The following is a 27606-nucleotide window of genomic DNA, read 5'->3' as shown; positions in this document are numbered from 1 at the left end:
ATTTATGACAGAGCCAATCAAGAAAAGAGATTGTGAATATGGCAACAAGGTCGGGGAGTGAAGGGTTTCAAGATATGGATTTTGGAGAAATTCAAGAGCTAACAGACACCACACAAAGGAATTAATAGAAGACAACTCGATAGAGATAAATGCTTCTGAACCAGAGCCGGACAATGAGAAACAAGACACGGTAGTGGATTATCAGAACTTATTAATGTTAGTGTCACTGAAGTTGGTATACAACCCCCACTGCTAAATTTGACTGGCTTAGAAAAAAAAGAACATAGAAGAGGCAGTGTGAGAAAAGAGACTGACATTAGACAGTCTGGCAGAAGAGTTCCAATGACTTAAGACTGTTGACCAGGCGCAGTGGCTCACACCTGTAATCCTAGCACTTCGGGAGGCTGAGGCGGGTGGATCACCTGAGGTCAGGAGTTCAAGACCAGCCTGACCAGTGTGGTGAAACCCCATCTCTACTAAAAGTACAAAAATTAGCCAGGCGAGATGATGTGTGCCTGTAGTCCTACCTACTTGTGAGGCTGAGACAGGAGAATTGCTTGAACTTGGGAGGCGGAGGTTGCAGTGAGCCAAGGTCGTGCCACTACACTCCAGCCTGGGTGATAGCAGGACTCCATCTCAAAAAAAAAAAAAGTCAGTTTTGACTTCTTTTACCACATGGACCCTTCTATGGTTTGGGCACTGAAATTAAAGCAAATGGTGGAAGAAGAATTGGTACTGTACAGAAACATTTTCAGAGAAATGAAAAAGGAAAAAAGTCAGACAGAAATGATGATATATTTCCGTAAGTTACACCGAGTGTGCCTGCCTCTCCCGCCGGCCCTTCCACTTTCTCATCCTCTTCCACCTCTGCCACGCTGAGACAGCAGAACCAGTCCCTCCCCTTCCTCCTCCTCCTCAGCCCACTCAGCGTGGAGACAATGAGGATGAAGACCTTTATGATGATCCACTTCCACTTAATGAGTATTAAATTTATTTTTTCCTTCATATGATTTTCTTAATAACATTTTCTTTTCTCTAGCTTACTTTATTGTAAGAATACAGTAATAATATTTATAGCATATAAAATATGCATTAATCAACTGTTTGTGTTATCAATAAGGCTTCCGGTCAACAGTAGGCTATTACTAAATTTTTTGGGGAGTCAAAAGTTATATGTGGATTTTCAATTACGCGAGGAGTTGATGACCCTAACTTCCTCATTGTTCAAAGGTCAAGCTGTAGTTTCTAGTATTAATTCACTATTGAACTATTTGGCTGGGGCTCTGTTTTTCTAGTGGGGCCCTGAGTGCTGCAGCGACCATGGTCAGATATCTACGTCTATCTGAATGTTCTCACCACGTAACCTCCAAATGGCCATAAGTTTGCAAAAGAATTTTCATAGGAATTTTTCCAGGGCAGCTTGCATTCTGACTCTGTGCTGGAGGGCAATGGCCGCACTTCCTGTAGTAGGCTGTTGTTTGTAAGCAAAAATAGCCATAGTTATTCCCTCCCCTATCATATCCCTTCACGATGTGCCTTTGCTGCTCCTCCCATCAACAGATGGAGTCTATTTCTCCACCCCTTGAATCCACGCTGGTCTTGTGACTTGGCCAATAGAATGTGGTGCAACCAAGTCCAGGCCTCAAGAGGCCCAGCACACTTCCATTGCTCCCTTGGAAACCCGTCCAACCTGTGCTGTGAACATGCCTGGGCCAGCCTCCCAGAGGAGGTGAGAATGCAAAGCAGAAGGAGCCGTTCCCGCTGACACCATCGGGACCAGCTAGTGCCCAGATGAGCCAGCAGCTCGCTCCAGATGCAGGGGTGAGGCCCATTTGAGGCCAGCTGAGCCCAATCCAGATCCAAAGAACCATTCAGACCATCCACAGACTTGTGAGTAAAAGTAAACCATTGTTATCTTTAACTACTACATTCTTGGGATGATTTGTTATACAGCAGTAGCGAATACGCCCCATGTGTGGGTGACGGCAGGAAGTAGAGAATTCCACATTTGCTTCTGACTCATAACACGTTCTGTGTCCAGGAGTCTCCAGTGCCAACAGGGATCTCCAGGGCAGCAGCAGGAAGTCCGGTCTAGCTGGCTCTGACCTCAGTGGCCAGCTGAGGAAAATGTGAGTGGATGGTTGAGTAATTGCATCTGGTCAAGCTTAAGGTATGGGTGCTGGATATAGTCCTCAGTTCCTGGAGTGATCCTGGGTGCTAAGGGGTTCTGCTCTGTGGTAGGGACTCTCTGGGGTGGGGCTACCCTCTCCCCTCTGCTGCATTTAGTAGAAAAGTGAAGCACAGAAAGGCTGCCAGCTGCCTGCCCTCAATCACCTTTCCTGATCTTACCAGTTACAGAGCCTGTATTATTAAGCATAGCACAGTCACCTTTCCTGATCTTACCAGTTACAGAGCCTGTATTATTAAGCATAGCACGGTCACCTTTCCTGATCTTGCCAGTTACAGAGCCTGTATTATTAAGCATAGCACAGTCACCTTTCCTGGGCTCCTTTATCACAAGGGTGGCCAGTCTAAGCAGAAATCACTGGGTAGGGATTTTAGCCTGGGTAGGAGGCCTCCCTTTTCCCTCTCCTTCCCTTCCCACCTCCCAGTCCCCTTCATGCTGAGGTGCCCTGGGCACACACATCTGGCCAACCACACTCCATCATTCTCTTGCAGACAGCAGCCCCTTGGCCACCCTCAGGACGAGGGGTACCTTCTAGAAGGGGGTGTGTGTGATCATCTAGCTGGGCATGTCCCCTTGGCCTCATCAACTCCTTACTCTGGGGAGGACTGTGGCCCAGAAGAGCCAGCACGGAGCTCGGCAGGGCCTGAAGCCCGGGGCAGGGGCCTCACCCAGCAGGTCAAAGCCCAGCACGATTGCAGGGCTTCCTGGCGTCACTGCAGACCTGGCTGTCTGGGGACACCAGAGTTACCCTGCTTCCCAGTGGACTCATTCCTGATTCCTTGGACCATTGGAAGCTCATTCCCCTTTTCCAAGGAATGACAATTCATGTCTTTCCAAGTCGACTTCCTATTCCCACCATTCTGTGATGTAGCTGACAATGTCTTTCTCTAAAGAAGCAAAAACCCTAAGTTGGATCTCTGCTAGGCACCCCCTTTGGAAGGTGACAGAGGGACATTTCAGCCCATCCTGAGCATGTCCCCCTCCTTGGTCCTCAAAAGTCACAGGCCCATGACTTGCCTACCTGATTCATGTGACCGTGTCCCTGCACCTGCAGGCATAGCACCTGCCATCCCTTCCTGTTCGAGACCATCCTGGAGGCCCTCAGCTCCCAGCTGCCCCTCCCATCCTGGGCCCCTGCTGCTCAGTGTGTTATCCAGGAAGCATGGGGCAGATGTTTTTGCCAAACCACTGGGCTGTGGCTAACCTGTGGGGGTGGTGGGGGTGACTGCACAGGTGTGTGCAGTTCCCCTCCTCCTCCCAGCCATCTGGGCTCTCTGAGGGGAGCAAGTTACATATATATTTATACCAGTAGGGACTGTGGAACCCCCAGCAATAAATACTGATGGCTAAGGACTTTGGGTGCATGTTATCCATGGAATTAAACTCTTCTCCAGCTGCCTTGAAGGTTGAGAGGCTCGGTCTATAGTATTAGCTACAAGCCCTTGATGAGAGCTCAAAGGTCTGTTCCATTACTGATAAGAAAACCAAGGCTCAGAGAGGAGCAGGGACTGGATCCAAGCATTCTGACTCCAGGGTCCTTTCTGAGGGCCCAGGTGGGTCTGGCTTCATAGGCTTCCTCCAGAGAAATGTGAACTCTGCCAACTGCTGCCTCTCCTTAGGGTATGGAGCTGCTTCTGAGGTTCTGAAGAGAGCTTCTAGAAGCCTTCCTGAGTGCTGAGCTCCTGGGTGCTGACGGGTTGCCCAGTGCTCAAGGGCCTCCCAGCCTGTGGTTACAGAGGGAAATGCTCTCTGGAGCCCACCCTGAGACGACACCTGCAATGCGTGTTCTGGGGCCCAGACAGAAGGCACCCCTGCTCCTGGAGGGCATTATTGGGAGCTGCTTAGAGGAGGAGGCCAGAGACACCCTTGTGAGACGGTTGTGCCTGGAAAGTTTTGGAAATCTGATTTTCAAAGTGAAGCAGTGAGCCTGTGTGTATGATGTGCATAATAGTTGTGTGTGTACATACATGTATGTGATGTGTACATGTGTAGGTGCACATGTGGATATGTGAGTGTGTATGTGCATGAGAGGTGTGTTTATATGTGTGTACATGTGTGAGCAAATATGTGTGTGTGTATGCATGTGCATAATGGGCAGGTGTTCTTGTGAGTGCGTGTGTGTGTGTTTGTGTGTGTATTTATATGTGTCATATGTGTCAGTGCATGTGTCTGTGCACCTGAGGTTTGTGTGCATATGTGTGAGTGTATGTTAAGCATAGCCCAGAACATGGCAGGTGAATGGTGCCTGGTTTTGTCCCCTTCCAGCGAAGGAGGGAGCAGGACAGTGACATGCCATCTGTATTGGCCAGTCCTCTTTCCTGCCACCATTCTTTTGCCCCAACTTTCTTTCTGTTAAGCCTTCATCTGGGGCCTGCTACCATGTAATATTGCCTAAAGATTATCTGTCCTTCCCAGTAACAAAGCAGTGCATGCTCCTTGTAAAAACTGGAAAATAGGCCAGGTGCAGTGGCTCACACCTGTAATCCCAGCACTTTGGGAGGCCAAGGCAGGAGGATTGCTTGAGTCCGGGAGTTCGAGACCAGCCTGGGCAACGTGGCAAAACAAAAATACAAAATTAGCTAGTGGGATGGCATGCACCTGTAGTCCCAGCTACTCAGGAGGCTGAAGTGGGAGGATGGTTTGAGCCCTGGAAGTGGAGGTTACAGTGAGCCAAGATCTCATCACTGCACTCCGTCCTGGGTGACAGAGCCAGACCCTGTCTCAAAACAAGCAAACAAAACCCCCCCCTGAAACGACAACAACAAAACCTTCTGGAAAATAGAGAAGAGCACAAAGAAGGAAATAAAAATTGCCTTTAGTCCCCAAAACCAGAGTGCTGGCTGTGGCTTAATAGAATGTTCTTCTTCAGTTGGGACTTAGGGAGCCGAGGAGGAGAGGGAAACATGAGCACCATCGTCATCCGAGGGCCCTTGACCCCTGGCCCCACATGGGCTAAGACCTTGGAACGTCAAGGTCTCTTACATCGTTATGTTGTTGCTGTTGTTTTGTTGTTGGATTCTTCATGATTCACAAAGTCCTGGAGGTGACCAGTTTGGCCTGAGCTGTGAAAACCGATACAGTGACCCGGGTTTAAATTAGGTCTCCACCAACCTAAAAGTTGCCTCATCTTGGTTGGTTCAGTCATTTAACCTCTTCAAAGTGAAGCAGTGAGCCTGTGTGTATGATGTGCATAATGGTTGTGTGTGTACATATGTGTATGTGATGTGTACATGTGTAGGTGCACGTGTGGATATGTGAGTGTTTCCTCAGTTTCCTCATCTCTACAACGGGGTAAAAACAATGACCTTGAAGGGCAGTTGTTGGGGTAGACATTGTGCCTGGCCTCCTCCTGTTTTCTCTCAGACGCTTTTCTCTCCTTTCTGCTTTCTGTTCTACAGTGTGGAGTGGGTCCCTTCCAGGGCCCCTGCCCTCTGGCTTCAGATAGGCTTGGACAAATGAGTACAAGCCTGGAGGGCAGAGGTGGGGAGAGGTCAGGGTGTGTCTCCCCGCTCTGCTTTTGGGGGTGTGTCAGGCAGTGGCTGCCTGTCTGCTGCGGCTCCAGCTCCTGCCAGAGGCCCCAGAACCATCAACTCTGATGACCCCACCTTGTCCCTTTGTCCTTTCCTGTCCCAGCCCTAGTGATGGTAGCAGTGGCTTCCTGTTGTTACTAACCTCTGGGTGACCTCGACATCCTCATATGGCTGTTCATCAATTCAAAGCTGCAAAACAAGTTCCCTCTATTAAACTCCCTGGGTTGGAAGATCTAGCATGGTTTTGGTTTTGTGCTGGGACCCTGATCCATACAGAAATGACAAGCAGGGCAGTGTCTGGTTCCAAGAGGAGGGTCAATGTGTAGCACTCAGGTCTAGAGCTGTGGCCCCTCGTGGGCTTATGACAACATCACCAGCTAACCCCTTCTCTCAAGCGAAGAGCTCAACCCTGCCTTCTCCCCTCTCTTGATCAAAGCCCTGACGTAGCTCTTCGGCTTTTTTTTTTTTTTTTTTTTGAGATGGAGTCTTGCTGTGTCATCAGGCTGGAGTGCAATGGTGCGATTTTGGCTCACTACAATCTCCACCTCCTGGATTCAAGCAATTCTTCTGCCTCAGCCTCCCAAGTAGCTGGGACTACAGGCCCATGCCACCACACCCAGCTAATTTTTGTATTGTGTTTGTTTGTTTGTTTGTTTTTGAGACGGAGTCTCGCTCTGTCACCCAGGCTGGAGTGCAGTGGCACGATCTTGGCTCACTGCAAGCTCTGCCTCCCAGGTTCACGCCATTCTCCTGCCTCAGCCTCCTGAGTAGCTGGGACTACAGGCGCCCGCCACCACGCCCGGCTAATTTTTTGTATTTTTAGTACAGATGGGGTTTCATCATGTGGGCCAGGATGGTTTTGATCTCATGACCTCGTAATCCAGCCGGCTTGGCCTCCCAAAGTGCTGGGATTACATGCGTGAGCCACTGCACCTGGGCTCTTTTGGCATATTTAGTAACGTGACCCAGTGTAAGGGAATGGGCTCTGGCAGCCCTGGGTTTGAACCTAAATTCACTATGAGTAGCTGGGTGACCTTCAGCAGGCTGCGTCAACTCAGCTGCATTATCTAAGCTCAGGGGATGAGAATACCTAATTCACAGAGATGGTGTTTGTAAAGTACTCAATAGAGAGTAAACAGTCAGGTGTGAGGGCTCATGCCTGTAATCCTAACACTTTGGGAGAATGAAGTGGGAAGACTGCTTGAGCACAGGAGTTAGAGACCAGCCTGGGCAGCATAGCAAGATCCTATCTCGAAAGAAAGGAAGGAAGGAAGGAAGAAAGAAAGAAAGAAGGAAGGAAGGAAGGAAAGAAGGAAAGAAGGAAAGAAAGAGAGAAAGAGAGAGAGAGAAGGAAGAAAGGAAGGAAGGAAGGAAGGAAAGAAAAGAAAGAAAGAAAAAGAAAGAAAGAAAGAAAAGAAAGAAAGAGAAAGAAAGGAAAGAAAGAAAAAGAAAGAAAGAAAGAAAAAAAGAGAGAAAAGAAAGAAAAGAAAAAATTAGCCAGGTGTGGTGGTGCATGCTTGACCTGCTCAAAGTCACCCAGCTAGTAATAGTGAATCTAGGTTCAAACCCAGGGCTGCCCTACTGCAGAGCCCAGTAATCCCAGCCACTTCCAAGACTGAGGTGGGAAGATGGCTGTGCCTAGAAGTTGGAGGCTGCAGTGAGCTGTGATTGAGCAATTGCACTCCAGCCTGGGCAAGAGAGTGAGACCCTGTTCTCAAAAAAGAAAAAAAGGAAAAGAAAAAAAGTAAGGTGTCGTGTTTGTTGACTGTTACTAATCAATATTATTACCATAGACCCTTCCTTCAAGAACGTGGGATCTTTTCACCCGGTTGTGCGTGAGTGGACATTGAAATGGCTCAGTCCTGGTCTTTTTAATATCTCTTGATATGAAGAGTGCAAAGACTGCTGGGAAAGGTGGGAACATTTGCACAGGGGCTAAGAATCATGGGAAGAAAAGGGTAGAGACCCAGAACCTTCCCTTTCAATGTTGGCCTGAAAACATCTTGAGTAGATTGAGATCATCACCAAAAGGCTGGGGACCATGATGGAGAGCTGAGCCTGGTCGAGTTGAATTTGCCCACACTGGGCCCACAGGTTTGCTTCTACCTAGCATGTCTTTTCATTTCTTGGCCATCCAGCAAACTTCTATACATCCTTCAAGACCCAGCTGAGTTAAGGCCTATGGTGACCTTTGGTGACATCTCCAGTAGAATTAAACCCCATCATTCCTTGTGCTCTCAGCATTTGCGCATACTTCAGTGGTGGTGCCTACACATCCTCTTCTGTCAACTCTTAACGGCTCACACATCCTTCCGTCACCATGCCTGTCACATCCCTGCAGGAGGAGGAGGAGCCATGAGGGTAGCTGGTAACTGCTGAGCACTCACTGCATGTCAGGCACTGTGCTGTGTGTGTGATGCGTGTCACCCCACTTGCCCTCACCACTTCCTATGGGGTGTCACCACTTTACAGATGAGGGGAGAGACAGGTGTACAGACCCTTTGCTACCTGGCTCTGGAGGCTGCGTTCTCAACCTCCCTCATTTTGCTTGTGAACCCCAGAGAAAAGGGATCGGCTTATACCCTCCTTTGTGTACCCAGTAGCTGGCAAGATGCCTGTCACCAAGTGGTCACTTAAATGTCGGGTGAAATAAAGGAACATTCCACGGTGCTGACATGCCAAGGTTTGTGAAACCACTTCCCTTATGTTGCTGTGAATATTTCTGAGCACAGCTCTCTTTCTTGGGCTGGATTATTTTCTTTGGGTCAGTTCCTGGGAGTGGAATGACTGGGCCACGTCATCTTCCACCTCCCAGAGCTGCTGGCAGTGAAGGAGTGAAGCTGTTCTTTGTTGCCTTGCAGGCCAGGCCCTCTTCTCACCTTGATGTGGCTCCAATGCAGGCGCCTTGGCAGGCCTGAGACAGCTACACTGAGTCTTCTGGAGCCAGCAGTGGGGCCCTGTGCGGTCAGCAAGCCAGGATCCCTAGCACCACCCAGCACCCACAGCCCCTCCTCCAAACCCTCCCCAGCTGCCTCGTTGGCAACTGGATTCTGCCAGGGGGCGGGGACCAGACCTGCAGGCATCCTCCCTCACCACGCCACTGCCTCTGGCTTCCTTATTTGGAGGGTAAGAGATGAGGAGGGAGGAGAAGAGAAGAGGGTGGATGGAGGCAGCACAGGGAGGAAAGGATTGGGCAAAGGAGGGCAGGCCATGGGGAAGGGGTGGCCCCAAGTACATGAGTGGGGGTTAAACCTCCAGCACCCCATCTCATTTCTCCAGGGCTGGGGCAGACAGCCCTCCCGATTTCTGCAGACCTTCCTCCAAATCCTCAGCTCACAGAGGGAAAGGCGAATTCTCACTCTGGACAGGGACTCTGACCTCAGGTCCCTCGGCTGTGCTGAGAGCTGAGGGGTGGGAGAAAGCAGGCAGAGGGATGCTGGTGCCCCTGCCCTTCCCATGAAGACTCCCTTTTTCTCTGTCTCCTCTCCTTTCCATCCATTTATCTCCTTATCTTCCTTTATGGGTATTTCCACTCCAGTTACAAACGGGAGAAGGCCAGGGATGCCCAGTTAAGACCAGAGACATCTCATTTAGCACAGAGGCACCCAATTTAACTCAGAGACACCTGGTTAAGGGTGTCCTGACCAGTTGAGACCAATTTTTGTATGTTTTAGGGTTGCCAGATAAAATCCAGGATGCCCAGTTCAATTTGAATTTCAGATGGGCAATGAATAATATTTTTAGTATAAGTATGTCCCAAATATTGCACAGGACACACACTAAAAAAAAATTCATTGTTTATCTGAAATTCAAATTGAACTAGGCATCCCATATTTTTATTTGCTAAATCTGGCAAAGACAGTGCATTTCTCTTCTTTTCCTGAATTTTAAACTCCTGGGATTCGGCATCTGCCTCCCATCCTACTCCACCAACCAGCTTCCCTCTTCCACCTTTTTGGTGGAAATTTGACTTCTCTTAAACCCATGTTCTTTTTAATTTCTCTCCTTCCCTGGGTTTTATTTACTTAAGCAAAGTCACACTGGGTCTCCATTTCAAAGTCTTTGATGTTATTACTAGAGACTGGGGTTGAGGCAGTCTAAGCTTTTCGAAAGGTTTCTTCAGGACATTGGAGGGAAATTAAACCTTGGAAAATATGCTTGACATTTTTTTTTTCTTTCTGAAAAGAAAGTCTGTGCGTTGAGTTCCCTTATGGTCATGGGAGCACAAACAGTGGAGCTAAGGCCAAAAGGCTCATTTCTCAAGCCACCACCAGCTGCAGCCCCGGCCAATGAATGATTTATCTCCAGCTGCACGGGCCACTTTCTCAGGGTTTCCATCCTCAGCTGAGCTTGTTCAAAGAGGCCTCGAACTTGTAGGCTCAGAGGGATCTGAGGAACTGGCTAGACCAGAGCTTCCCAAACTACCATGTCGAACAGGTCACCGGGGGAGTTTTCACCAGTCCCATGCTCAGGCTGACACAGGCTCATCAGCTCAAAATCACTGGAGGTGAGACCCAGGCACCATGGAAAAAATAAATAAATAAACTTGGCCAGGCGCGGTGACTCATAATCCCAGAACTTTGGGAGGCCGAGGCGAGTGGATCACTTGAGGTCAGGAGTTCGAGATCAGCCTGGCCAACATGGTGAACCCCCCATCTCTACTAAGAGTACAAAATTTAACCGAGCGTGGTGGCACATGCCTGTAATCCCAGCTACTCTGGAGGCAGAGGTAGGAGAATTGCTTGAAACTAGGAGGCGGAGGTAGGTTGTAGTGAGCAGAGATCACACCACTGCACTCCAGCCTGGGCGACAGAGTGAGACACTGTCTCAACAACAACAACAACAACAACAACAAACTCCCAGGTGGTTTTAGATCGAGACCCAGTGAACCAGAGTGGCGCTTCTCAATGGCTCCTGGAAGTTGATGGACAAGGACCCCAGCTCCCCGCCTGTTGGATGTAACAACTCTGAAGTATGTGACCCTCTTCTATTGGTCACCCCTGTCCTCAGTAGCCCATCCTCCCACAGCAGTAACTGGCTCCAGAAAGCTCCCTTTCTTGGCTTGTCTTCCCTGTTTCTCTTCCACATTTCTCTATGGTGCTTCCTGAGATCACCTCCCAAATCACCTACTTGTATTCAAATCCTTCTCTCTGATTTTGACTGTGGTTTATGATAGGTCACTGTTGCCCACAGATGGATGGTTTAAAATGCAAATTCTCCATTTAACAGGCTGCCCAGAATGACAGAAGACCCTAGTTTTTGGAGCCAGGCAGACAAGGCACAAATCTTAGTTTGGTGGCTTAGACATTCTAAATTACTGTGGCATTTTCCGAGCCTGAGTTTTTTAAATCTCTACATTTGGGTTAATAATGGCTGCCTGTTGGGGTTGTTGAAGAGGATAGAATAAAACAGCTTCTGTAGAAGGTACAATAATAATTTCCTATTTTCACTTCCCTGTAGTAGCATTAATATTAGATGTCCACACCCTTGCTATGGCCTCGGGTGGCAGAGTATACTTAATGTCCCTTAGCTTTGGTCTTAGCCATATGACTTGCTATGGTCAAGGATGTTGACAGACATGATGTAAGTGAAGGCTTGAGTGGGCTTGTGCTGTTAAGCTGGCTCCTGCACTTTTTTACCATCATTGTAGAAAATAATTTTTTAGGTAGCTGCTGGTTCCAGAAGTATAAGAAACATACTAAGCAGAATTGAACCCACCCCATGGCCAGGAGTCAGGCCCAGCTGAGCCCCGCTTAGGCCAGCCAAATTCCATGTAACCTGAAGATGTTGTATGCTGTGAATTTTGTTACACGGCTTTATTGTGGGAATAGCTGACAGATACACTATTTATAAAAACACCTACACAGGGCCTGGTACATTGCAGAGGTCCAGTAAATGCCAGTTGCTGTCTCTTTTCATCACATACACTAACGTGGGAGCCAAGACATTTCCCTGATTCTTATCCCTCAAATCAGACTTCTGGATAAAGACCTTGGAATGAAAGCCATGTTGGGATTGAAGCTCAAATTGGTAATGGAATCCTGCCCATGCAAACCCTCTTTCCTCATGTGGCTCCAGCACTTCTCTGATCAGAGGTGGAGACCCTTGTAACAGCATTAGTTCCCCCTCACCCCCTCTTTTAAAGGAGGCACAAGCCTGTCTCTTCCTAAGCTTTCCTAGAAAGACCTCCCCCCTTGTCTGTGTCTCTCACTTAGGGCATACCATAAGCTATTTCATACCATTTCACTTTTCACCTGCCTTCATTAATGATAACTCTAATATAATAGTCAATATTTTAAAATATTAATTGCTCATCAGGCATGATGCTGGGTACTTGACATAAATATTGTTTAAAAGTCAGCACATCTAAGGAAGATCAAATGAATGCTTCATTTACAAAATGTCTAATGATTTTGAATTATATGCGAGTCAAGGTTTCAAAGCCTGATTAATTATAAAAGTATATTTTTCAAAAGTCAACACATCCTTATGGTGTAGATAATGGTATTATCTCTCATTTATGTATAAGGAACTTGAGGCCCGCAGAGATTTGGTGCTACCCAGACCCAAGTCCATCTGATCCCCAAACCATGCCCTTACCCCCACCCTATGAAGCCAATGTGGTCCCTCTAACTAGATTGCAAGGTCCTTGAATTCACAAGCTGTATCAGATGCACTTGGTGAGCCCATCACGCAAAGTAGTCACATGGCTGTCATTTAGTGACTGGCTGGAGCTGCAGGGATCAGGAAAGGGGTTTTCATGTTCGTGGCAGGGCTGGCCCTTCTGCAGAAGCACCCAACACCCTGGGCAGATGCTGTGCTTCCCACCGTCAGCATCTACCAGCCACACCGGACCAGTGTCTACCTCCTCTGTATTTCTGCTCAGTCTTAGGTACTCTGTGAATTTCCAAAACACACAACAAGTCTCTGGGAGTCCTGGGAATTGTCACAATGCTTTTGTTGGCAAGCAACAGAAGCAAGGTTTAGGCTCTGGTGTCCTTTCCTTTCACTTTTCTTGTCTGCCCATTTCTGTAGATCCACTTGATTTTCTGCTGGCTTTCCCCATGTTCCAAGCCTGTACACCCTCGAGATTGAATTTGTGTTCCCAGCCTCTGGGCCACTCCCTGTGGTGTTCCATGGGAATCTCATATGCGAAGTGATTTCAGTCTGGGTTATTTGTACCAACCACTATGACAAGGTAGCTAGGACTTACTCCAGTCAGGACTCTGGAGCTGAGGCAGGGTCAGACACACACCATCTTCGTGGTTGCCAGGGCAGCGGGAGGGGTGGACGGATGCTTGGCAGCAACCAGACATTTATATGGAGGGGTGATGTGTGGAGGAAGGGGTGGGATGGGAGGGCAGAGAGGCTGCAGGAGGGGCCCCAGCATGCTACTTGGTTCTCAGAGAAAGCAATGTCCTTTTATAGCTTATGTCCTCCGAGGCTCTCAAACAATTGTACCAGCCCCTGGCAGGGCGATTCTTTCTCTCCTGTAAGAGGAGTTGCCCACTAGCCTTGGCTGTGCCTAAGTGTGTATTCTTCCAGAACAGATCTGGGACAAGGACTTGTGTGCCTGTGATTTATTAAGGAAGTGCTCCCAGGGCAAACTGGGAAGGGGCTGAAGGAAGCAGGTTGGGGTAGAGAGGAAGCCAAGCCAGGGGTGACCACAGGCGACGTCCTACAGATGACGGCTTTTCAGCCTGATCCTGAGGGGCAGCTCTGAATGCAGGGGACACTTCAGTTATCTTAACCCAAGGAAAGGGAGCTGGACTTTCAAATTCTTGTGCCCATTAGTCATTGGACAAGGATTGCAGGTGTGGGAGGAGAATGCAAATTTCTAGGCACCTTGGGCTCTCTGTCCCTCCAAGCAAGGTGAAGGGAGCCCTCTGAAGAAGACCCCCAGGAAATGCTGCTTATAAGCTGTGGTCAGATATCTTTGGGCCTCACTTTCCTTATACATAAAATGTGAATAGGCCGGGCGCGGTGGCTCACACCTGTAATCCCAGCACTTTGGGAGGCTGAGGCAGGTGGATCACGAGATCAGGAGTTCAAGACCAGCATGGTCAACATAGTGAAACCCAGTCTCTACTGAAAATACAAAAAATTAGCCGGGTATGGTGACGGGCACCTATAATCCCAGCTATTCAGGAGGCTGAGGCAGGAGAATCGCTTGAACCTGGGAGGCGGAGATTGCAGTGAGCCGAGATTGCGCCATTGCCCTCCAGCCTGGGTGACAGTGCCAGACTCTGTCTGAAAAAAAAAAAAAAAAAAGTGAATAATCCCATTACCTGCATCATAAGGATGTGGATATGTTAACTTTATATGTATATATAAATTTATTAGGCTTTTGAAACCTTGCCTTACAACTCAAAAACCATTAGACATTTAGTAAATGAAGCATTAATGTGATCTCCTTTAGATGTGTTGATTTTAAACACATATTTATGTCAAGCACCTAGCATCATACCTGATAAGCCACTGATATTTTAAAATATTGTTATGTTAGGCTGGGCACAGTGGCTCACACCTGTAATCTCAGCACTTTGGGAGGCCAAGGCGGGCGAATCACTTGAGGTCAGGAGTTCAAGACTAGCCCGGCCAACATGGCAAAACCCCATTTCCACTAAAAATACAAAAAATTAGCTGGGTGTAGTGGTGGGCGCCTTAGTCCCAGTTACTCGGGAGGCTGAGGCAGGAGAATTGCTTGAACCGGGGAGGTGGAGGTTGCAGCAAGCTGAGATCATACCACTGCACTCCAGCCTGGGTGTCAGTGAGACTGTCTCAAAAAAAACAAACAAACAAACAAAAAAACCAACCAAACAAAAAACAACTGTTATGTTAGAGTTATCATTGAGGAAGGCAGGTGAAAAGTGGAATGGTGAGAAACAGGTTATACCATGAGGTAAGTCAGGTGCATACTGCAGGAAGCGAAAGCCCTTTGGAGCTGGAGGGGTCACGGAAACAAAAAAGGGAGGAAGGGATTTGGGGGATGGGTACAGTGCCAACAATGCCTGCTGCCTGCTCCTGGCTGGGGTACATGTGTCAGTTCTCACCCATAAAGGAGGACTCAAACTCCAGCCCTCAGCCCCAACTCTACCCACAGACATGTTTTGCTTGGCCCACGATGTACTACTGACTGCTCAATACCGTAAAGCTTCTGAATTAGCTGCCAATGTTTAAATCTCAGGTAATTTTTACATAAAAATCCAGATCCCTGGCTCCTCTTGAAAAATCATAGTTGTTAACAGGGGCCCACACAGCCACACGGCTACAGTTGCAAGATGCCACAGAGTCCGCCCAACCTGAACAATTTTACCTGGTGGCCTTGATGCCACAGGCCCCACCACTCTCTATTGTGTCCCAAGCACATGCACTATAATTATTCTTATAGGAGAACTAAGGGGAAAGAGAAATCTTTTTTTATTTTTTGTGTCTACCTCTCTAAAATGGAGAAAATCTCTACAGCCCTAGGATAGTTAATGTGGATATGAGATGTGGCTGTATCTGAAGAATACGGCACAAGGTGCCATTGGCAAGCAAACCCCTGAGCTGCTGCCGCTGGGCCCCTCTAGGTGTGTGTGTTTGTCTCTCCTGCTGTGAGCTGTACGTTCCCACCAGACTCTGGCTTTCCCACCAAGATCCAGCTGTGCTGCTCCCCTTCCCCCGCCCTAGCCTATTTTGTGAAAAGCAGCTGTTTTTCCCTTTCCAGCTCTCCAAATGCTGATTTCATCTCTTTCCCGACAAAAGTTTGAAGCCAGGAGGGAAATGGTTTGGCAGAAAGTCAGAGTGCAGTGGGAGCAAGAAGACTACGTGGAGGAGGCCGATGCCGGGTAGCGGTCCAGGATGAGGGGTCTGGACGCCGGCTCTGCAGCCTCCATGAGACAAGAAGCCCCAGGAATCTAGGCGGGGCATAGGGCTCTGTGGAATTCACTCCTCTGAGCTGTTTTCAGCAACTTTAGCTAGAGGTGATGTCAAAGAGTTTTATTTCTCAATAGCTTTTCTGGAAGAGGGGTGGAGACAGCCATGGGGAAACCGTGATGAGACACCAGGGCTCACCCGGGCTGACGGCCCCTCAACTCAGTGCTACAGGCTGACTTTTGAGCACTTACATTGCGTATGGACTGTGCTGGGGATGGAAGGAGGCTCGAGAGAACATGAGATGGTTAGGAGGTGAACAAGGACTGAAAACGGGTCACCAAGGCAACCAGGCTCAAAACTCATGGCACTGGGGAGAGACGGCCAGGTCAGGAGGAGCCAGAACTGCCCACCCCAGTGCCGTGTGCGGTCCCACTTCCTGGGGGGGGGTCACACATTGTCCCCACCACCACCCCCAGCCTTATTAAAATCACCCTTCCCTCCCAATCAAGCTGAGCCAACATCTTTGACTGAGTCTGGAAAAATTCCTTTCTCCTTAACTAGGCCAAAAAAAGGTTGAACATTTCCCAAAGGAACACTGAGGCACAGAGGGAAACCCCAGTCATGGAGAAACCGGTGAATTTACAGAGCGCAGATTTCTGAGCTCAGTGTAACCAAACGTCCCATGAAACCATGGAAGATCGGCTTGGTGGGCGTGGGAAGAGGTGGCTGTTCCTTGGAATTCCTTGACTCAGCTGGGCCTGAGGTGGAGGCCAGCAAATGCCAGCAAACTGTGGATGTGGCCGGGGTGGGGGCGGGAAGGGCTCTGCTTCCAGCCTGGTGGGTGCCTCAGTGCTTCTCAGGGACTGGGCCCAGGTCTTTGTCTGGGAAGGGGCTCTCCATGCTCCTGCCAGGTCCCCCAGCCAGGCCCCCTCAGCATCCCCCTGGCCTCCTTGAATGTTGTCCTGGCTCTGCCTCCTTTCATGAGGAAAGCCTTGAATTTTCTCCTCACTCTTCTCCTGGAAGTCACTGGCTCCTTGGCTCAGGGTGTCCCCCACCCCCACCCCAGCTCGCTCTGACCATCTGGTTGGCCTAAAGCACCTTCACAGCGTTTCAGGCTGGCTCTGCCTTGGAGCTGCCATGTTCCACTGGGTCCTCCGATGGGTCAGCACAGATTCCCGCAGGCTGTTTCCAAACCTGAATCACTGTTGGAGTCCTTTTGGCATTTGGCTCCTGAATTGAGGGACTAACCTTATCCTTAGGGAAGCCACGGCCGACCTACCCAAGTGTAATAACTATAGAAATGTTATTTTTAAAAATAGGTAATACATGTGCATGTTAATGCAATCAAACATGAACATAAGTGGCCTCTTTCCCTGCCTCCATTTCCCCCCTGCAGAGGCAACCAGTGCCCTGTGCATTTTCTAGAGATATTTTATGCAAGCAAGAGCATATATATATGTTAATATATTTTGAAGATAATTTCATATCAGCACATAAAGTACTGCTTCATTTAAAAAAATGGTTGCTAGTATTCCCTTGCAGGATGGTACATTTATTTAACCAATTTCCTATTGCCAAGCACTTGGGTTGCTTCCAATGTTGCTATCTCAGAAAGCTTTGTCACTAGATTGTTTGGCATGTGCGCCCATGTGTCTGTAGGATAAATCCCAGAAGTGGGATTGCTTAGCCAAAAGATATGCTCATTTTAAATTTTTATAAATATTGTCAAAATGCCCTCTAGAGTAATAGTACTGATTTTTTACTCCCGGTAATAATATTTGAGAATGTCTGTCTCTCTATACTCTCATCAACACACGGTGCTATGAAACTTTTTGCCAGTCTGTTAGCTAAAAGCAATTGGTATACAATCATAATTATAATTTTTGCTTTTAATACTAGTGTGGTCAAGCATCTTCTCCTACGTTTCAAAGTCAGTTGTGGGGCTGGGCAAGGTGGCTCACTCCTGTAATCCCAGCACTTTGAGAGGCCCAGGTGGGCGGATCACCTGAGGTCAAGAGTTCGAGACCCGCCTGGCCAACATGACGAAACCCGTCTCTACTAAAATACAAAAATTAGCTGGGTGTGGTGGCATGCACCTCTAATCCCAGCTACTCTGGAGGCTGAGGCAGGAGAATTGCTTGAGCCCAGGAGGTGGAGGTTGCAGTGAGCCAAGATTGTGCCATTGCACTCCAGCCTGGGCAACAGAGTGAGACTTGGTCTCAAAAAAAAGAAAAAAAAAGTCAGTTGTGGGTCCATTTCTATGAGCTTTGCTCTATCCTTTGCCATTTCTTTCCTATTGGGTTGTTGTTGTTATTTTTCTTATTGATTCTAAAAGTGCTTTATATATTAAGGAAACTAGCCTTTGCCAACTGCATGTGTTGTAAACACTTTTTTTGCTTTGTTGGTTGTGTTTCGACTTTTATTTGACATTTGAATTACATTTTTTTATATAATCAAATTTAGTATTATTTTTTAAAATGTGTTCCAGATTTTGTGTTATGTTAAGAAAGATCTTTCTCACTCTGAGGTTATTTTTTTAAAAGTATTCTATTTTTAATGCTTTTATGGTTTTAGTTTTAGGGATTAAATTTCTGATCCATCTGGAATTTATTTTGGTGTGAGGAGTAAGGTAGGGATTCAGCTTTAATTTTTCCCAGACGACCACTTGGTTGTCCCATTCAATTGGGATCTTTTATTTGTTTGTTTGTTGGTTTTGAGACGGAGTCTCACTCTGTTGCCCAGGCTGGAGTGCAGTGGTGCAATCTCAGCTCACTGTGACCTCCACCTCCCGGGTTCAAGCGATTCTCCTGCCTCACCCTCCCAAGTAGCTGAGATTACAGGCATGCGCCACCACATCCGGCTAATTTTTGTATTTTTAGTAAAGATGGGATTTCACCATGTTGGTCAGGCTGGTCTTGAATTCTTGGCCTCAAGAGATTCGCCTGCCTCAGCCTCCTAAAGTGCTGGGATTACAGGTGTGAGCCACTGCACCTCGCTGAATTGGGATCTTTTGAATAATCATTCTTTTCTACACTGATATAAATTTTGAAGTGGATGCTCCTTAAATGTTTCCTTGGCAGGTACAGTCATGTGTCCCTTTAATGGGGGGATATGTTCTGGGAAATGCATTATTAGGCAATTTCCTTGTTGTGTGAACATCACAGAGTGACTTACACAAACCTAGATTGTACAGCCTGCTACACACCTAGGCTGTGGTGTAGTCTGTTGCTCCCAGGTTACAAACTTGCCCAGTATGTCTTTGTCCTGAATACTGCAAGCAGTTGTAATACAATGTAAGTGTTTTTATAGGTACGGTGAGAATATGGTATAAAAGATAAAAAGTGTCCACGTCTATGGAGCACTTACCATGAATGGAGCTTACAGGACTGGAAGTTGCTCTGGGTGAGTCAGTGAGTGAGTGGTGAGTGAATGTGAAGGCCTCGGACATTACTGTACACTACTGTAGACTTCAGAAACACTGTACACTGAGGCTAATTTAGAAAATATGTTTTTCTTTTGTCAATAACAAGTTAACTTTAGCTTACTGTAACTTTTTCATTTTATAAACTTTTTCATTTGTTTTAACTTTTTGACTCTTTAGTAATAACCCTTACCTTAAAACACAAGCAGATTCCTACAGCTGTACAAAAGTACTTTCTTTACATCCTTATTCTATGAGTTTTTCTGTTTTTAATTTTTTTAACTGTTTGAAATTTTTTGTTAAAAACAAAGACAAAAACGCACACATTAGCCTAGCTAGGTCTAGGGTCAGGGTTGTCAGTATCACTGTCTTCCACCTCCACATCTTGTCCCACTGGAAGGGCTTCCGGCGCAGTAACATGCATGGAGCTGTCATCTCCTAGGATAACAATCCCTTCCTTCTTCTGGAACACCTCCCAAAGGACCTGCCTGAGGCTGTTTTACAATTCACTTTTTTTTTTTTTAATTAGTAGAAGGTATATGCTCTAAAATAATGATTAAAATTATAGCAAATAGATAAACCAGTAACACAGTAGTTTATTAATCATTATCAAGTATCATGCACTGCACATACAGTGTTTATATGTGCTAGACTTTTATATGACTGGCAGTGCAGTAGGATTGTTTACACCAGCATCCCCACAAACACACAAGTAATGCATTGTACAACATGATGACAGCTATGACGTCACCAGGCAACAGGAATTTTTTTTTTTTTTTTTTTTTTTTGAGACAGGATCTCGCCCTGTTGCTCAGGCTGGAGTGCAGGGATGCAAACATGGCTGACTTCAGCCTCTACTTCCTTGGCAGGAATTTTTCAGCTCCATGGTCATCTTATGGGACCACCATAGTGTATGCAGCACCTGATGGTATTTAGAAGGGAGGCAGAGAGGAGGGGAATGGCTGCATGTGCCTTTGCCTCAGCATTATCTTCTCAGATGGTTCAGTTCAGAATCCAAACTTGGAAACTCTACTCAGAAAAGGAAAGGCCCTCCAGTTACAGAGTCCTTCTCTCCCCAGAAGGCAGCCTAGTGATGCTCGGTACTACTCCTCCCCACCTTCATCCCCACAGTTGGACGAAGTGCTCCTTCCAATCTCTGGGGAGTGTGATTTGCTCCATCTTGTCATATTTCCAGGTTGCTGCCCTGGTCAGCTTCCTGGCTGGGCTACCACCTGTGGGGCACCCGCTGGGGGCTCTGATCTGCACCGTGTATGAGAGTAAGAGGCTTCATCTTGTTTAATCATCAGCGTACTCTTCCTTCTACCCCATCTCAGGGATGAGGAAGACAGACTTGGAGAGGTTCAGCTTTCCCAAGTCCCAGTCTGCAAGTAACAAGTGTAGAATTTGAACCAGCTCTCAATTCCAGAGCCTGAGCTCTTGGCTCCTTGGGATGCTGTCATCAGAAAGCAGAACCTGCACGTGTCTCAGATGCTCCGGCAGCACTAAGAGCAGTTGGGTGGCCTGAGAGGGTGGGATCAAGAGCATCATCATCAGTGTCCCCCATTCTTATTGCATCTCAGGGCTCCCCTGGAAGCCATGGCTGCATGCACATCCACTGCAGTTCCTACCAGCCAACCAGGTTGCCACTCCCTGGACCACTGTCTTCCTTTGGGTTCTTAGGAGCACCGTCAAAATGCTCCTCTCCCGAGACCCATGCCCACATGGCACACTCGATGTTGGGCACCTACAGATGTAATGAGTTCTAGTTTTCATTATCTCCAGTTCTAAGAGTAAAGGCAACACAGTGGCCAGTCCAGGCTCTGATTCCAGGGTGAGGCCGACTGCTGCTGCACGTGATGGGAGCAGCATCATTGGAACCCATGTGACCCAGACGAGCAGCCCTCACCCTAGCCCCCAGCCCCAGTGCGGGAAATGCTCTTTATAACATTCACTCTTTAAAGGCCACCTGGCTCATTGTTTTCTTTTTCTAAATCTCAGCTTATTCAAGAAAAATGACTTTAGCTTGGCATGTGAGAAAGGTCAGGACATTACACTGTTGGAAATGTCTATGTGCTTGAAAAGAACCGAAAGTCCTCTGAATATGTAGCTCCCCCAGCCTCTTCACAGTGGGGTGTTTCACCCATTTCGTGGAGTCCAGAGTAAGTGATTTTTACATCCTGTCATCCGTAGGGGTGGGGATAGATCACCCAGCCACCAGGCTGAATGGGAGAGATTTGTTTATTCTTAAAATATGAAGAGTTGCAGTGGTCCTGGAATCTGTCAACAGTCAAATTCGTTTTTTCCAATCATAAGCAATTGTTTAAAAAGTGTTTTTATTTTATGTTCATCTTAATTTTCCCAGACTTTTCATCTTGAAAAATTTTAAGCCATAGAAAACTTGCAAGAATAATAACTATGAAATTTACCAGCAGTTAATATTTTGCCACATTTGCTATATCTCTCTCTATATAAACATATTCATTCATCAAAAAAAAAAATCAGTATCTTTCCTTCCCTTCTCTCATCTCCCCCATCACTCTTCTTCTCTTTCTTTTTTTTTAATTTCCTTTCTTCTTTCTCTTTCTCTCCCTACCCCACCTTCTTTCTTTCCTTTTTTATCATTTCCCTCTCTTTTTATTTATTTATATTTTTAGAGACAGGCTGGAATATGGTGGCATGATCATAGCTCACTGCAACCTTGAACTCCTGGCTCAAGCGATCCCCCTGCCTCAGCCTCCTGAGTAGCCGGGACTACAGATGTGCACTACCACAGCTGGCTAATTTTTTTATTCTTTGTAGTGATGGGGTCTCACTATGTTGCCTATGCTGGTCTCAAACTCCTGGCCTCAAGCAATCGCCCTGTCTTGGCCTCCCAAAGCGCTGGGACGACACGTGTGAGCCACTGCACCAGGCCTTTTTGTTTCTTTCTATATTTGAGAATAGTTGCAGAGATATCTTGAGATTTTATCCAGTTATTTCCACATGTCTCTTCTAAGATAATGAGCATTTTCTCACATAAGAACGAAACCATGACCACCCTCAATGAATTTAATGTAGATACAAGCCTGGTCTCTTTACGTGGCCCATGTCCAAATGTTGCAAGTTATCTTTGTCATGTCCATGTCCCTTTTTATCCAGCCAAGACCCGCCTCCCTCCATTGTGCCTCCGCTCAAGCTCCTCTCACCTGGAGCCACCTTTGGGCCTGTCTTGTCTTTCATGACCCTGATATTTCAAAGCATTCAGTCATTTGTTTGGCAGACCGTGCCTCAATTTGGAGTTGACTAATTGCTCTTCAGGAAGAGATTCGGGCTTGTATTAGTCTGTTTTCTGTTGCTATAACTGAATATCTGAGACTGGGTAATTTGTAAAGAAATGAAATTTATTTCTTACAGTTCTGGAGCTGGGAAGTTCAAGGCTGAGGAGCTGCATCTGGTGAGGGCCTTCTTGCTGGTGGCCTTCTTCTGCAGTCCTGAGGTGCTGCAGGGGATCTTGTGGCGGAGGTAGGAGCAAGAGTCAAGCTGGCTTTTTAATGACCGACTGCCATGATAACCCAAGAACCTATTAATACACAAATGGCCCTCATGATCCAGTCCCCTTTTAAAGGCCCCACCTCTCAATGCTGCCATATTAGGAATTAAGTTTTAAGATGAATTTCAAAGGAGACAAACCTTCAAACCATAGCAAAGTTAAGCTTTTTTGAAGGGACAGGATTAATCATAATTTTTATTCTATTTGTGTGCATGTGTGTCCTTTTTAGAGATGGGTCTCACTCTGTCCTCTAGGCTGGAGTGCAGTGGCTCAATCATAGTTCACTGCAGTCTTGAACTCCTGGGCTCAAGTGATCCTCTTACCTCAGCCTCCTGAGTACCTGGGACTACAGATGTGTGCCAATGCACTCAGTTAATTGTTTTCCATTTTTTTAGAGGTGGGGTCTCACTATATTGCCCAGGCTAGTTTTGAACTCCTGGCCTCAAGCAATCCTCCCATCTCAGCCTCCCAAAGCAGTGGAATTACAGGAGTGAGCCACCATGCCTGGCAAAGAAGGTGTACAAACATACACATACTAGAGTCTTTCTTCTTCTCTTGCCCCTCAGTGGGTGACCCAGTTCCCATCCTGGCAGGCAAATCACATTCCCAGTGTCTGTCTCCTTCCACAGATGACACAAGGGGAGTGTTTAATGGTGGCTCCTGCATCTGTAGCTGGATAGTTTGATCGGTGGGTGTGTCTGATTGTGTCACTCTCTTGCCTAGAAACCGTGGAAGGATCTTGGAAGGCCAACTAAGATCTTGCTTGGCCCGCAGGATCTGGTGCTGTGGCCCGGCCCACCTCACAGCCTCACCCGGTTCTACTCTCTGGCTTGGAGAGACCCCACCACGATGGCCTCCCTCCAGCCTCCGCATAGACCCTCGGATGTGCTATTCCCTCTCTCTGGAAGGCTTTTGCTCCCTTACCCCATCAGCTTCTCATCATCATGTATGTCTTGGCTCCTAGCCCCTTTTCCTCTGAGAAGCGGTCCCCAAATCCCAGGCAGGGTCCTATCACCTGGTAACACCCCTCTCAGGGACAGTGTATTTGCTATCTGCTCCAGGAGGGAGGAACCTCTTCTAATGTGGGCACCAAGTGCCGTGCCTGGTGCATAATTGGCTTTCAGTAAACATTTGTGGAGAGAGCAAATGTGCTTGTGAATCCATCACATCACAGAAGGTGGGGCCAGAGCCAGGGTGGAGGTGGAGTAGAGGAACTCTGGGGCTGGCTGCTGAGGAAGGTTCTCTCTGATGGTGCAGCAATAGCAGGTCAAGCCCAGGGTCAAGATAAGGAGCCAAATGTCCCAAAGGTGGTAGGTGGTCAGCGATGGGGCCAGCTGGATGTTGCCAGTGGGTAACACTCCTGCTCTGCCAGGTCTGAGGCTCAGAGTTCCCAAAGGAGCAAGCAAGTTCCTAGGAGAGGAAGAGGAGAACCAGACCAGGCATCCGGTCAGGAACAAGGGACCCAACCAAATGAGATGGGAGACCTGGGGCTGGGGTGTGGGCGGTTGCTCTGGATAATGACAGAATGAATGTGCAGAGGCCTGGCCATCAGCCAGGGTCCTGCACTGGAGATGTCCCATGGAGAGGGCAGGGCCGAGGCCCAGCAAGGCTAATACAATTCTCTCTCCAGTGTCTGGAGCCAGCTTAGACCACAGAAGGTATAGACCATGACACTGACCGAACTAAGTCCTACGGTGTCCGTTGGGCCAGGAAAGGTTGTTTAAGGGAGGAACAGGACAATCTCTGCAAACAAAAAAGTTTCACGTTTTTGGCCTAAGGCCAGAGGGAAAAGCAAAGTTCACCAACAACAGCCCCATGATCCCTCCCCACTTCCCACCCGAAGTGAGAGGCAGGGTGAAGCCCAGCAAAGCTTTCTGCACTGTGTGACTGCAGGGGGCAAAGGATATTCATGGAGAAAAGAAAGAAAAACCCCAACAGGGATTTTCTTCAGTGCATGGAACTGGTTTTGTCTTATTTTGTTTTTTAGAGTTTCCTGCAACTTTCTATTTTTTTTCTATACATGAATGCCAATTATTTTTACACTTTTACCAAAGACAAAACCCTTTTCAAGGATTCTGTACGCATCCCCTGAGAGTACTGGTTCTAAACCTTGACTACATGTTAAAATCACCTAGGGAACTTTAAATCTGCCGATGCCTGGGTCCCACCATGAGGTGATTCAGATTTTAGTGCTTGGCAGTGTGGCCTGCCCAGGTGATTATAATGTGCAGATTGAGAGCCACCGCCCTAAAATGAGTATGCATTAGAGAGGTCGAATAAAAGACATGCTCTTACCAAACATCCATAACCAGGAAGGCCATGTTCAGTTGCATGAGCTGCATACTGCATACCTCCAGGGGACACCATTTGCATAGCCTATAACATAAAAGTGCCTCCCTGGAGTTATGCAATGTGGCAGCCTTGTAAGTATGGATATATAAATTACATATTCGTAAATACATAATTTAAACATTGATTGCATCTGTTCACTATAATTCTCAGTGGGAGAGATGGAAATGATGTTCACTAGGATATACAGAGTATTTTAGAAGACTTAGTTTATATCATCTGGGATTTTAAAATCTGGTGAATCATTCTCAAAGAAGATGATTATAAATTTAAAAAAATAAATAAATAATAAAATCTGATGAAGGCTAAGATAACAATAAAAACACTGAAAGCCAAGGTGACCATGTCAGTCTAGAACCATTGGTTGCACTGGACAGAGAAGACTGAGAGAGAGGATGCGTCTGAGAGGGCTGGGATGTGTGCAGAATCACAAGTTTGGATGGGAAGTCTCCAGCAGGCAGTCCGTGGAGGTGTGGCTTGTGGGAGAATTGTTGGAGCAATGGGAGGGTCATGTGGAGTATTTTCCCTCTGCCATGAAGCCTTCCTGTTTCTGCCACTGCTGTCATTCAGAGATTGAATCGAATTCCCTGCTTTTGGACCTGAGGTGACCCTTGGCTTCTTTTGATGAGTAGAATGCAGTGCAAGTGATGCTATGTAAATATCACGGTTTCAGTCATTTCAACTTCTGTCTTTACTTCTTTAATGGCTCCTTCTTGGACCCTCACTGCCATTCTGTGAGGAAGCCCAAGCAGCCAAGTGGAGAGGCCCACACAGAGAGGAACCAAGGCTGCCAATCAACAGCTCCACAGATCTCCAGCCAGTAGCCTGGTGGAGCCACGTGAGTGAGGCCATTCTGTAACCTTCTAGCCATCCCAGGGTCCCAGCTAACACTAGGCGAAGCAAAGGAACCACCTGGTCAACCCACAGAATGGAGAGAAATGATACATTTTTGTTGTTTTGAGTCATCAAGTTTCAGGGTATTTTGTGACTCAGAAATAGGTGGCTGAAGCAGGGCCACTTCTGCTCTGCAGGTGGGCACAGGCCAGTCTGCTGGAAGGGTATGTGGGTTGAACTGGCTCTGAGGCCTTTTGAGGTTAGACGTGCTGGAAGATCCTAATAGGGAAAGGTTTCTTTACAAAAATTATACTTATCGAAGTTATATATATACACACACAGACACGTGTGTGTGTGTGTGTGTGTGTGTGTTATATAGTGGCAACAACTCAGTTACATCAGAAAGGCTTACAATGAAAAGCAATCGTGTCTCTCCTGCTGTACTTGCCCCAGTTCACTCCCAGTCCTACTCCCCCAAGACAACATCTTTTGCCAGTTGCTGTTTATGGATTTTCTCCATACTCCAAATCACATACTTATACCTCCATCCCTCAGTTACCATCTTTAGACAACAGCTATTCACTCCCCAATATCTAAGATGAGCATTTAGCTCACTACTCCCAATATCTGAACTTTCATGACTATTTTTGACTCCTGCATGAGCATTTCCTCTTCTGACAGCAGTTGCTGATTCCCAGCTCTGTAAGATGAGGACATCAGCGCCCCTCCCCTTCTTTCTGCTTCCCTTCAATCACCCATGTTTTGTGCCTCTGCTTCTACTACTTCATAGCACTGCGGTGTTTAATCTCAGGTGCCTGGGCTTCCTGGGATAGCAGCCATGAGTTCCTTAAAATTAAGTGTAAAATTGTGTGTGTGTATTTATGATCCATTTCCTGGGGAGAGTCCAGAGCTTTCATCAGATACTCCCAGAGGGGTCAAGCTCGGGTGCTGTATGGGACTCCGTACTGAGGTCTTCCGTCCACCACCAGAGCCACCCTTATCCTTCTTCAGACTTCTGGCTGGGTGTGGCCAATGGGGGGCCCGGGCAGGAGTAGAGGGAAGGGGACGAGGAGAGTGAGGAAAGGCATTTGTTTACTCCTGTGACTCCGTCTCTGCTGGGTCATCTCGGGCTGGCTGAGTCTCAGCTGAAGGACCTTACTCTGCCAATGGTTACCTTTTCAACACGGCTATCTCCTTTGGTAAAGGCTTAATTGTTCCTAGCCCCAGGTCACTGCATCATTCTTGGTGGTCTTACTACACCCTGCCCATACCTTTGTAAACAGTCCTTTTAATAAGTCATCTGGAATTCTCTTAATTTGATTGTGACATTTGTTTCCTGTTGGGACTCTGTAATGACCATGTTCCTCAGACACAAACTCTGAGACAGAGATTATGTGCAGCAAGTTTTCGGACAGTGCTCTTGGGCAGAGGGAGGAGTTGAACTGCGATGTTGTCACCATGAGGGCTGGAGCTGGCCCTGTGGGAGATCTGAAGCTGGGATAGTCTTTGGAGTTATTCCAGTCCAGGCAAGGGGGCCCAAATGACCAGACACTGGATACCAGGAGGGGACATAAGCTTGGTCAAAGTGGGTCTCTTCAGGTGAAGGCAGTTCTCAGGAAGGGCCCCCTGGCAGCAGTGACAGCCTGGCCTCTAGGGCAAGGAGAGCCTGGGTCTCAAAGCGGGAGGGATTAGGGGTTATGGGGAGGCCCCTGGAATGCACTGCAGACCCAACCTTGGTCTGATTGCTAGGCCGGACCTTTTGTTCCCTGCATCCTGACACCTAGCACAGTGTCCCACACAGAGTAGGAGCTCAGCCAATATTTGTTGAATGAATGAATGGAGTAACAACAAACTTCTTTAATTGATTAAAATTCATAAAACTCAGAGCGCTTATGTA

The 27606-nt window shown here is 47.4% G+C and overlaps 1 long non-coding RNA gene across 1 annotated transcript; it reads left to right on the top strand.

Annotated features, from left to right (window-relative positions):
- Nucleotides 1-1664: 1664 nt before the first annotated feature.
- On the top strand, nt 1665-27606 carry LOC134738892 (uncharacterized). The gene is made up of 7 exons (XR_010125123.1): nt 1665-1890; nt 2042-2129; nt 16138-16209; nt 18886-18978; nt 20996-21156; nt 22391-22498; nt 23250-27606. It is a non-coding gene; the product is annotated as an uncharacterized LOC134738892 (long non-coding RNA).

Source organism: Pongo pygmaeus, chromosome 21 (assembly GCF_028885625.2).
Source record: "Pongo pygmaeus isolate AG05252 chromosome 21, NHGRI_mPonPyg2-v2.0_pri, whole genome shotgun sequence".
Taxonomy (NCBI): domain Eukaryota; kingdom Metazoa; phylum Chordata; class Mammalia; order Primates; family Hominidae; genus Pongo; species Pongo pygmaeus.
Note: the sequence above shows the minus strand (reverse complement) of the source record. Positions and strands in the feature narration are given on the sequence as shown.